This window comes from Adiantum capillus-veneris, chromosome 30, assembly GCF_014529385.1.
Source record: "Adiantum capillus-veneris isolate H3 chromosome 30, ASM1452938v2, whole genome shotgun sequence".
Lineage (NCBI taxonomy): Eukaryota > Viridiplantae > Streptophyta > Polypodiopsida > Polypodiales > Pteridaceae > Adiantum > Adiantum capillus-veneris.
The window spans coordinates 95,197,785-95,209,828 of NC_140960.1; positions in this window are offsets into that span (position 1 = coordinate 95,197,785).

The following is a 12,044-nucleotide window of genomic DNA, read 5'->3' on the forward strand; positions in this document are numbered from 1 at the left end:
AGACTCCAAATCTTGCATAGTATCCACAAACGAACACTCATCAAACACACCTGCAATGCATTCATCATCTTCTAGCAAACCATTCATCTTCAAACCTCTTTGTACAGTATTTACATGTTGTCGTTCACCCCTCTTTAAGTCCTCACACTTTGTAAAAGCAATAGATCCATAGTCTGATACTCCTACAAAACCTGTAGAAAATGTTTCCTTTGCATATACATTATGCAAGAACCTTTCTCTTCTTGTACCACTGCAATCCCGCTCTACAATGGTGCATGGCCAAAACCCCTCGTATCCCTGTAGTCCTTGAATTCTTTGTTCGTCTTTGGCAAGGGTTGCTCTCTAAGACTTTCACGGTTCCTTTCATGGTCTACACAAACAGTAAGGAACTATACTGCACGCTTCCCATCCTTGCTCCTTTTTCTTACAGAAGCTGACCCATCATCCATCACCTTGGTTTCCATGCGAGTAGAAGTGATGTATGGCTGCCCAAGGATAAGAGGGTATATAGACATCTCCTGTACAAAGAAATTTTGTTCATCTTTCACATCCCCTATAGTCACCTTAACATTTGGACAAGCTCCGTACAACTCCCCTGATGAGTTGTTTGCTGCACGAATCATCCATCCATGATTTATATCAATTGGCCATTTTCCTTTTTGATAAAGACTCTTTGACATGAGGTTGATTTCCGACCCATGATCTATCAACGCAATGTATGGATCTTCTAAGTCTCCCACTTTTACCAGGGTCTTGGTAGTTGCTCTTGCCCAATGACTCTTCAAGTAGTAGCTCTTGTGAGTGGTCTCCACTTCATCTTCATCATCCAAGAAGCGAACGTGTTTTACTCCTCCCCTAGAGTACATGGATAGATTCATAAAGAGACTGTCGCTTCCTCTTTATGATATCAATTATTTCTTCATGGAATTCTCGCTTTGCTATACCAAGGACCTCACCCAAGGTGAATTCCACCTTACTGTTTAGAATCCTCTCTTCCAAAACCTTTTTGAGATCCGTTTCTGCCTCTATATCGGATTGGAGTTTGTAGGTCGGACCCTTTTCTTTGGATTTTGTTGCATCCTTCTTCTTTTCTTTAGAGGCTTCTTGCATAGGCACTTTGGGGACAGGCATCTGCTGCGGGGAAGGAGATCTAGAAAGCACTGTGTCATTTCTACCTCCACTCCTCGTTGCCCGTTTTGAAGGCCCTTCATCCCCATTCTTGCGCCTACGTTTCTCTTCAACAATGGCCTCATTTCCTTGACATTTGGCAATGTATGCATGCACTGACAAAGAGTCCACATGGTCATTCCAACCTGTTTCAATTTGAATACAATCTCCAGGTTCATGTAAAACCTCTGTAGTCATTTTACCCTTCATTGCAGACTCTATAGCGCATGGCCATAGCTCTCCAATACCATTAGATTCCTCTTCTCCAACCTTGACTGGTCCTTTTTTCTTAATAGGATCCACCTTCAACCCAAAGGCGGCTGCCTCAACCATTGAGATGGCATGGCTAGTAGCCATGTCCTCAACTAGCTTCTTCATCCCGCCTTTGCCAAAGTTTGTTCCCAAGAGCTTACCTGTTTCACTTAAGTGGATTTTTCCATCTTTAAAGAAAACAAGCTCCTTTGTCAAAGCATCTTTAAAACTTTCACAATCCCTCCTTCCATGGTCAGTACTATCACACCATATGCATCTATTGACAAAGCCTTCTCTGGTTTGCGGTCGTTGCCCTGTAGATTGACCTGATGGTTGCCCCTTTTCTTCTAGCCTTGTAAGCTTTAACTTGAGCTCTTGCATTCCTTTCACAATATCATCTAGGATGGATTTGTCACTCTTTGGAACCACAATCACAGGCTTTATAGGACTCTCGGAAACACTTGGGGATTGAGTAGGGTTGACTATCATCTTGTCTCTTCGTCGTTGTCGGTTAGCTAGCAGTGAAATGGCGTCTTCGACCTCATTCCAATCAGTCTATAAACCTTGTTCTGCATCCTTATCCTCAAGTGGTAGCTCTAACTTCTCTTGAATCTCTTTACCTGCGGCTTGCAAAAAGAGCTCTGTCTTCTCCGAGTTTAGAGTAGCCTTTTCAGTTCTTGAAAGTTGATCATAACGGCGTTCGAATTCCCTTAGCAGTTCGGTAGGCGAGAGCCCCTCTTTTGGCCGAACTACCCACTCTAAGAAAGTCCTCTTTGTTACCCTTTCGAAGTCCTCCATGAAATACTCTTCCTTCAGGGCTAATTTGAATGCTTCCCAAGTTTCCCCATGCTCATTTCTAATTCCCCTTACATGCTCTCTGATCTCGGGAACCACAGCAAGTTCAAAACTTTGCACCATCTCTGCTTCCGGCACTCGATGAAGCTCCATCTCCTTTACATATCCACAAAGATACTTTTTTACATCTTTACCCTTGAATTGGTCCATTTTCTTTACCACAGATTGAAGCGCTTTGGTTGAGGAGAGCTCCCTCCTTTCTGCAGCTTGTTGCTGCTCAATAAACACTGCAAAAGCTTGAAACATTTGCATTGTGACTGGATCAAACCGAACCCGCTGTTGCTCTTGTTTCTCCATATATTTAAAACTTTCTTTTGAGACCTTCAATCAAGCTTTTGAACCCTCACCCTAGCCTACTTCGCATTGGGTTCACCAAAAATGTGTCAAGAAGTGCGCAGTGCGACTAGGAAAGCGTCGGGCCTGTGACTGTGAGGATTCGTAGAAAAATTAAGCAAGGCATAGACGATTTGAAGCCAAAAACACACTAAAAAAGAACAAAACTCCATCCATGAAAGCTCCACTTTTAAAAATAACCAATACTAACTCAAAACTCTTGTGTGTGTGAAGATTAGGTGTAGCCTCGCTCCCAATTGCACAGATGCAGTGCTCATTCGACCTGTAAAAAACCCTAAATTTACGCTACAATTCTTCATCGTGACCATTTCATAGAAGCTTCAGTACTTCATTGGAGAAGCCCAAGTAGTTATTTGAGAAGGGGAAACCCTAATTGGAGGCCTCACAGCCTCAACCATGTAGTGGAAGCAGCACGGTACTGCACTAGCACCATGTAGAGGAATGGTTGTATCTCCTTCCTCATGTGCCCAAATGAGCTCATTCTTGGCTCTAAAAATTCCCACACACCTTGAGAAACAACTCCAGCATCGTTGATGTGGTATTTTGAGCATTTTTAAAGATATTTTTGGCCATTTTTAGCCCATAAATGTCACTTTTTGTCCGTAAAAAGCCCAAACGAGCTGTGAAAAATCCCTAAAATTGTGGAAAAATCCCATTGGTCTCAAAATTCATGTTGAACCTCATTTTCCCACTTGGTAAGCACTTTGGACACGTCTTTCACGCCAGCGCACGAAACCTGCTATTTTTGGCCGAGATTGTTCGCATTGAACTTTCTAGGCAAAACGAGCGTGCCACTTTGAAACACTTGACATTTGTACATTCCCAAATAAAATTAGGCATATATTTATGTGAAAAAAGCATGCTATAGTTCCACGTCGAGGGCCTCGCTGTCCCCGCAAGGTATATACAGAGCTGCAACCGTGGCATCTATTTTGGCATATATCACACTATGTACATAATAGCATTTGATCCCACACATCATAAACATTAAGAGTGAGGTAGATATTTTAATTTCACATTATGGACGTGCCATGGCACGACAACGCTATTTGGCAATTTGCCTTAGAAATTGGTCAAACATCAAACCTTATCAAAGCTACCCAATTTGTCGACTCTAGCCATTATAGAATTGTCCCTTTGGCATGGCCATTGGATGTAGCCTTGCGGGTCGTCACAACCCTCTGATGATCCTTTGCGTTAGCCAAGCTCAGCCTCATTGCCATGGTCTCAAGGGCCCGTAGTGCCCATCCTCTTGCATGTGTCGGCTCCTAGATTCTCATGGTGCATATCGAGTTGAACTGCAACTGAAAAATGGAATTTCTTGTATGTTGTGCAGTTCTATGACAGAGTAATGATGACACATGTTGCCATCGTTACCGTGATTGCCTTCTTGTTCCATCCGTGCACAGTCGGTATGTATCTTCTTACGACTGGCATGGGAGGGGAGAAGGGGCCCTTATGGTGACCCTTGGTCACTTTAGGGTGCCCAAAATATATCTCTAATATGAAAACCAAAGAAAAAAAATGGCGATGGCGATTGCAGGGATGCACGAGAGAGAGGAAGAGGCAGCGCCTCATGCAATGCTCGATGATCTTTGCTACTAAAACAAACCTTGTTCTTCTTCCCCCTGCACTCCCAATGTGCCTGACAGGCCATGATTTCATGCAGGTCACTCCCTTCCCTCCTCCTCTAAGTGGGCTTGCCCGCGTTGCTTGTCGGCTTACAAGCTCCTGCTTAGGGCGCTTACCCATGGTCTTCCCCGGTTTCATCTCCACGGCTTGCATGATCATGCAAGACCGTGCACGCCCTGCTCCTAAAGACAAGGGAGAGAGAGAAGACTCCCAGAGAGAGGGAGGCCATGTCCCATGTTGAGATAGAGAGAGAGAGAGAGAGAGAGAGAGAGAGTCCTTCCCCCTCCTCCATAGCTCTCCCCTCCCCTGAGCTCTGATACCAGTGAAAGGCATAGGGGATTGGAATGTGTGATTCTCCTCCCAACCGTGTCCTATATAGGCCCTTGGCCTAGCTAAATATAGGAACCCCCTTAACGCACGTCCGTTCTAGACATTGGTCTTGCCCGGTCCCAGCCTTGGCATGACAATATGAGGACAAGAAGAGGTCCACATGAGTCACACTTACTAAATAGTTGGTTTGAGGGATTAATGGGATAACACTGGAGAGAGTGGGTGCCAAACACAATCCAAGAGTCAGACGAGTAGATTTTCAAAAGTGGGTAAAAACGTATAGCGGGATTGGGGACCCATATGAACATTTGGCCAGCTGCAGATAAGTTTTGGGAGTTGAGCACATAACCAATTTCCATACACAATTTAAGGGATTTGGGATTACCTTGGAGGGAAAAGCCGTGACTTGGTTCCAGACCGTACCTCCTAGATTGATAACTGACTTGTCGACTTTGGCCATGATATTTGTCGCTAATTTCTCTAAAATGGTAATAAAGCATAGTATTGTGGCACAAATCTATAGTTTTAAACCAAAACAAGGAGAAATTGTCAAAGATAGTGTGAGTCGAATGAGGCAGTACATCGACAGATGCCCGGAGTTGGAGATTCCAACCGAGGAAATACTAGTCTCACTATTTCTAGAGGGGCTATTAAACAAAGATTTTCATGCTATTTTGTATAGCAAAAAACACATGACTTGGGAAGTGTGCATTCTAGACACGATTGACTTGAGTGATAATTGTGAAATCTTCAATGATGAAAGCAAATCTAAACATATGTGGAGCAACCACAATTGTTGTTGGGTCAGCAATCGCCACTTCCAGGGAATAGATCTATACCGATCAAGTACATGGTATCTGAGGAACAAACGAAGGAACATGCACTAATATCATTACTCCATATCTTGAGACTAGTTCAATAACAATGGGGATAAAAGAAGAGTGGTATAACCAGCCTCATCCAGTACCTATCAAGATGATGTGTCAAGCACCCACTAATACAACACCTATTTATTTTATTGCAAACTAGGGGGCGAGACCACCTATGGTCAAGCCAATGCCCAAACCAAAAAGTGGAAATTGTCACAGTTGTGGAGCATATGACCATTGGAAAAATGATTCTCATGAACTAGATAAGAATGTGAAACCTATAGAGGTATATTGTGGAGTGTGCGGATGCAAGGGTGGACACTTTCCTAAGGACTACCCTAGGAATTCGGCAAACAAAGGGAAAACTGCCTTAAACATAGTTCAAGTGGTGCCGAGTAGTTCATCAAAAGGGGAATCGATAATTCCTGTTCAAGTGATGACTAGAGCACAAACCAAGAAAAACAAACAAAAAAATGCAAGAGGATTTGATAAATCTAGCAATTCCTCCAAAAACTCCAGGAAAGAAAGATGCAAAAGATACGAACTCAAGAGACAAAAATAGTGAAAGGAGATTGAAGGGAAGATACAAAAGGAGATAGAATAAAAAATACAGACTCTTTCAACAGATTTTAACAAACTCGAACCAAAATTGGCTAGATCCGTTCTAGTAGATAAAATTTACGAACCAATCAATGCAACTTTGCAAGCTTTCCAAGTTGGGTTAAAAGTCGGGCAAACATTGGAAAACCAATGGAAAAACTATCCAATGCCTAAAACGGAAGTAGCTATATTAGAAGCTTACAAAGCCTGGTGCAAATCACGAAAACCCTGATGGAAAAACAAAATCCTTAGTAGGAAGTTGTAGAAGAACCAGTGGAAGTTGAAACAAAAACCCTAAGAGAAAAAGCTCAAGAAAAGGAAGGGTCAAAAATTTGGGAAAACGATGAAATACAACCACCTAAACTGGAAGCTCCTGATAGTGAAGAAGGATGGGACGAGGTGCCAATAGTTGAGGATGATTGGCCAAACTATCTGTGGAAATGAGTTAGGGAAGCGAAAGATGGGAGCTTAACTCTAAAATCAGCACCAATCAAAGAAGTTTGGTTTGACAAACCATCCATGAAACTAGATGAATAGTCATTGTATGGAGATTGGAGATCAGAATATTCAAACTCTACAAAAGCTAAAACCTTGCGAACACTACCGCCTTACTTAGGCGAGAATGAAGAGAAATCAATGGTTTGCAAAACAACAAAACTAGAAAAGTCGTGACATACAAGGATGGGATTAAAAGGAGCATCTTAAATGAACCTGAAAATTTTGTAAAACTAAGAGATACATACTAGATTTATCAAATCGGTACCTATGAATAAGGCCGGGGACTATTGTGAAGAGAATGAGGGAAACGCAACCCTTCCTGTACAATACAATGATGTTGATGGGGGCTTTTCACAAGCCAAGCTCCCATACCCCTCTTCTCTCGTCCCCACCCCATGGAAACCTCCTCTTAGGGAGGGAGTGATAAAAGGCATTGGAAAAGTAAGAAAAAAAATAAAGTATGATTATGTAAATATATGAGAAAGGTAAAATAGGCCACCTCATGCCTGCGGGGCAGCCCATCCCCACTTTGCCTCCTTTTTCTTCACTGATGCCCCGCCGTGTGTCCCTTTTCCTCTCCTCCACTCAAAAGGTCAACCCCCTCTCTCTTCCCCTTGTCCTTTCTCCTTTCTCTCTCCCCTCAAGCTACCCCACCTCTCACCAATAATGCATTCTAACTCACCAATAATGCACCCTAACTCACATGCAACTTATGCTATCTTCCAAAATAGTATACCCCACCCCCCCTTTCTCTCTCCTACACTCTCCCATGATCCAAATACCCCCCTCTCTCTCTAAAATTCGAAATCTCTCTTGTCTTGTAGCCAGATGGCCTCCCCCACACTCACACACACTCAGTTTCACTGAAAAAGGTGCCCACAGACCCATCCCCACCCGGTGGTTACCTGATTTTTCTTGTGTTCACACACATCTGCACACAGATTCACCTCTGAGCTCTCTCCTCTCTTGTAATTACTTTATTCTCCATGTCACCTCTCATTTTCCATTCACCCATCTCTCTCTCTCTCTTAGTCTCTCTCTCATGAGACTGCTGTTCTGGCACATATACACACAGCCAGACAAGTGGGGCCCACAGTCACATGGCCTATGTAGATAATGATTTCTTCATTTCTAATTCTAGAATTTCTCCCCCCTCCTCCCCTATATAAAGAGGGGTCACCACCACACTAAATACACACACAACATCACCAAAGAGTACACTATGCACTGTGTGTGCCTAGTGCACACACACACATCCACACCATCACAATCACCGCAATCACCATGCTTGTCTTGAGCATGACCTCTACACCCTTGGCTATGGAAGATGAAGGGCAACTAAATGAAGGATGATGGCCATAACCCTCGTGCGATTCTTCGCCATCAACTCCCACCTATCCGCCATGTGCTCTACCACTCTCTCCCTTCTCATTCCCCTACCCTATGCTCCCCATTTCATCGCCTAATTCTCTAAATAAAGCTTGAGGTTTTGTGAGTATGTTTTCTTGCAATGTTTCCCATGTGAGGTGTGCGGAATCTCCACCTAGTCTTGTGTTTGGAGTGAGCTTGTGTATGTGTGAAGGGTGTGCGGATTCGCCATCCTTCTGTGGTGCCTAAGTACTAAGCCGCCATACCCCCTCCCTCACTCTCTCTCTCTCTCTCTGTCTCTCTCTCTCTCTCTCTCTCTCTCTCTCTCTCTCTCTCTCTCTCTATTGATCTCATTTCCCTTCCTCTTCATCATTACTCCCAAGCATCCATCTCTCTTGGATGAAAAATTTGTTATGGTGGTGTGTTGTTTGCGTCCTAGCCGCTGAAGCTAGGTGGTGCCCCCTGTTTGCTTTACCATGATAGGCTCGAGGCGCGCCATTCCGTCCCCGGTGTTTTAGAGGCTGTCGAGGGTTCGGGGTTCGCTTTGCTCCCATCATTTGGTGCCCCCACTGAGGAGGGCTTTCTAAGACCCTTCAGTTTACAATGCTGAAAGTGACGCCCACTATCAATCATGGACGAATGGCTGAAGGAATTTTTTAACTAGAGGACGGAAGAAGAAGAGACGAAGGAGGCACTAGCCGCCTTCATTGAGGTGCTACTACCAGGCTGCAGTGTCGTCAGCATTCAAGAGGTAAATTCTCCATCTCGTGTCGCTCGTTCTAACTATAAATTGAGAGCATCAGGTGGGAGGTCGGTGAAGTGCCATCACTGTTGTCAACCAAGGCACACTGTCAATGAGTGCCACCAACGAAGGCAGCGAAAGGGCTGAAGTCATCTACATCGACATTCATCGCAAAGAAGTCATTCACATCAAGGAAGGGAAGCAAACGGTGAGACCTCTTTTCCCTAAAGAAACTATAGTCAAAGTTATAACTCCAAAGTGGCCTAAAGGGGCTGCTCGAGCCAAAGGCAACGAGAAGATAAGCCAGTCTGGAAACACATGACCCCGAAGGGAGAAGCATCTGGGCAAGCAAGTGCTTCAAGCTCAGAAAGCCGGGTTGTACCCAGTTTGCCAAAGAGGAAGTCATCCGAAGCTAAGCGGCGAAAGGTCGCCTACCGATTTGCACGACGCATGCGAGTGCTACCAATCCACTTCGACAATCCGGAAGAAGAAGTGGTAAGAAGATTCCCATGTCCTAGAGAAGAGTGGTTCGGCTACTGCTCTCGCTGTTTTGGAAAGAGAGTGGAGGATCTTCCTCCTCTCCCGGTACAACTTATCTTGAAGAAGCTCTCTACCACGGGAGAAACCCAGTGGGCTGGGGACGAGTTGCAACTGAATGGAGTAGAATTCATGCAACACGCCGACTACAGAAATTACCTGCAATTGTTGTTAGCCAAGAGGCTGGGAGTGGTCAGACGCGTCGCCATCACCCCGTACGTGCTGAGCAACGAAGGAAAGGTAGATCCCATGAAAGGCGACGACCTCTTGTGGATGTGCCGACTCATCAACACTGGCACGATAAGAGTATAAGTAAGTATTTCATCCTCTGTGCATGATGGAAAACGGGCCAATGGCATTCCCGTTCAGATTCTTGCAGCATATGCATGTGAATATCTATGTAGATAGGAAAGTCTTCTACCAACAGAAGATCGTACACCTATTCGGTGCGGCGGTACTAGGAGAAATACTCAATTCCCCGAACCCTATCATTCTCCCCATATTAGATTACCATCATTCCTTTAATGTTTCTATCTTTATCTTGTTTTAACCTATCCACCCACCCTTGTAAAAAGCTGCTATGAGCCGCACTGTTAATGTAATGTAAAAAAAAAGAAAAAAAAGAAAAAAAAGGTTTGTAATTTCCTGAGTCACTACCATGGCAAGTGTTTCTTTCCCCACGTTCAGTGGAAAGAAGGGAGAGGATCTCACCACCAACTTTTTGGATGATTTCGACATTGCTTGTATCGCCTCCAACAAAGATGACGATGCTTCACGACTTAGAATTTTTCCTCTACTGATGAGAGTAGAGGCCAAGTCCTGGTATAATGCATTGCCCCAGGCCACCAAGAATGCATGGGATGTGTTAATGGCTACTTTTGTGAAGAGGTTTGGTGGAGGCACAACCTCGGAGAGGCTATGGCAGTTACTGACAGAATTAAAGCAGGGAGGCCTGCTGGAGTATGCCACCTACGAGTCCAAATTTGTGGACTTATGGGAGAGATGGGTTGCCTCGCTGGAGGAAGGTGAAGGAGCGCCTAATTTCCTAAAGAAGGACCGTTTCATTGCTGGTCTATGGTCGCCGCTTAGAGAGAAGGTGAAGGGAAGGTTTCCTGCAACATATGAGTTGGCAGTCGAAGTAGCCCGCCTTAAAGACAAGAAGCTACGCATGCAAGCAAGAGTAAACGAGTCAGAGGAAACAAGCTCGATACAACCAACCCCAGTGACTGCAACAGCCAATCATAGAGTCCAACCGCAGGAGGCATCAAAAGAGCAAGACCTGCTGAGTCGTATCACCACCCAACTAGAGAGTTTATTTGTGCATCTGGTGCAGCAAGGGCATACACCTGGCAGGAACCCAGAACAAGGAAGAGGACAACGAAGGCAGAACCCAGAGTACCACTGTTACAACTACGGGGAAGATGGTCATGAAATGTACTACTGCCCACACCCGAGGAGGCATAATTTCAATAGAGGGGGGAGACAGAATCAGATCTCTCCACCAAGAGCAAGACCTCCGCCACTCAGGCAACCAATCCCACCTGTTCAAATCACACCACCAGTGGTGCAACCACAGCTGGCCACACCAATTCGACGCCAATCACCAATGCAACCACCACCACAATCACCACTTACAATCATCCTACGCCCACCACCAATTGGTACCCGCACACCAAGTATCATTGGTCTTGCAGAAGAGGTCAAGATGAGTGTAACAGAAGAAGGATTAAGTAAGAAGACTATTCAAAGAAGTGAAGCAGTTGAACAAGAGGTTAAAGAATCAAAAGATGCTACCCAGGTGGGGGAGTACATCTTTAACCTTGGATGAAATAGGCACCAAAGCGATCAATCGACAGCATTGGGCAGTAACGATAAGAAGGTGTAAAGTGTTGATTAGGCCTCGTCAGATTAAGAGGAATGCAAAGGTCATGAAAGATACAAGAGAAGAGGAAAACCAGCCTGTTAGCAAGGATTTGCAGAAGGTGGACAACATATCAATCAAAGGGGAGGGCTTTGAAAACGGAAGCCTGTGCACCAGCATGGACCCAGGACATTGTATCAAGCTAAAGGAATCTTGCATCAAGGCAGTTTCACTAGAGGACCATAACGAAGAGGTAAGTATGACTGAAGGTTTGGAGTTGGATATTTCTCCAGAGGCTTGGCAGCCGAGCAAGACTTTATTGTGTAGTGTTATAGACTTAGAGATGGGTAATGCCTCTAGTCTACTAAAGGGTGTTATAAACTTGGAGATGGGTAATGCCTCGAGTTTATGTGAGGATGTTCATAGTAAGTTTGATGATCAATATGTTGCCAACCTTTTAAGGATGTTCCAAACTCCTCCACAACACAGCATTGTGTTTGCATGGGATGCATCAGACCTATGGCTATGGCTAGCTGCTCTAACATATAGAGAGAAGATCAACATGGAGATAAGAGAAAAGGAGCCATGGATAGACAAAAGCCTGATAGAATGCAAGAATAAAGACCTCATTCGCAATTTGGTACAATTTTTTACAAATAGTGCATCCTCTCTTTGGAGAAAGGTAAGTGGATTACGCTTGTATTTAAGCCGCAAGGTAGGTGGCTTGCTATTAGCATCAGTAAAGGAAGCTGACATGTTTGAGCACACCCAAAAGAAGCATGATATGCTTGCAGGTTTTTCTAGTCATGGCAGTAAGCAGGACTCTGAAGACAACTTGAGCTCACCACACCAACAAGGCGGCCATACATGGTGGACTCTTGGCACACTCTTTGGAATCTTAATTTTCAGTTCTGTCTTTGCAGGAGCCAAGATGCTCATTTCCCCTCTCGCTAATGATGGTTACAAATTTGGTCCAATT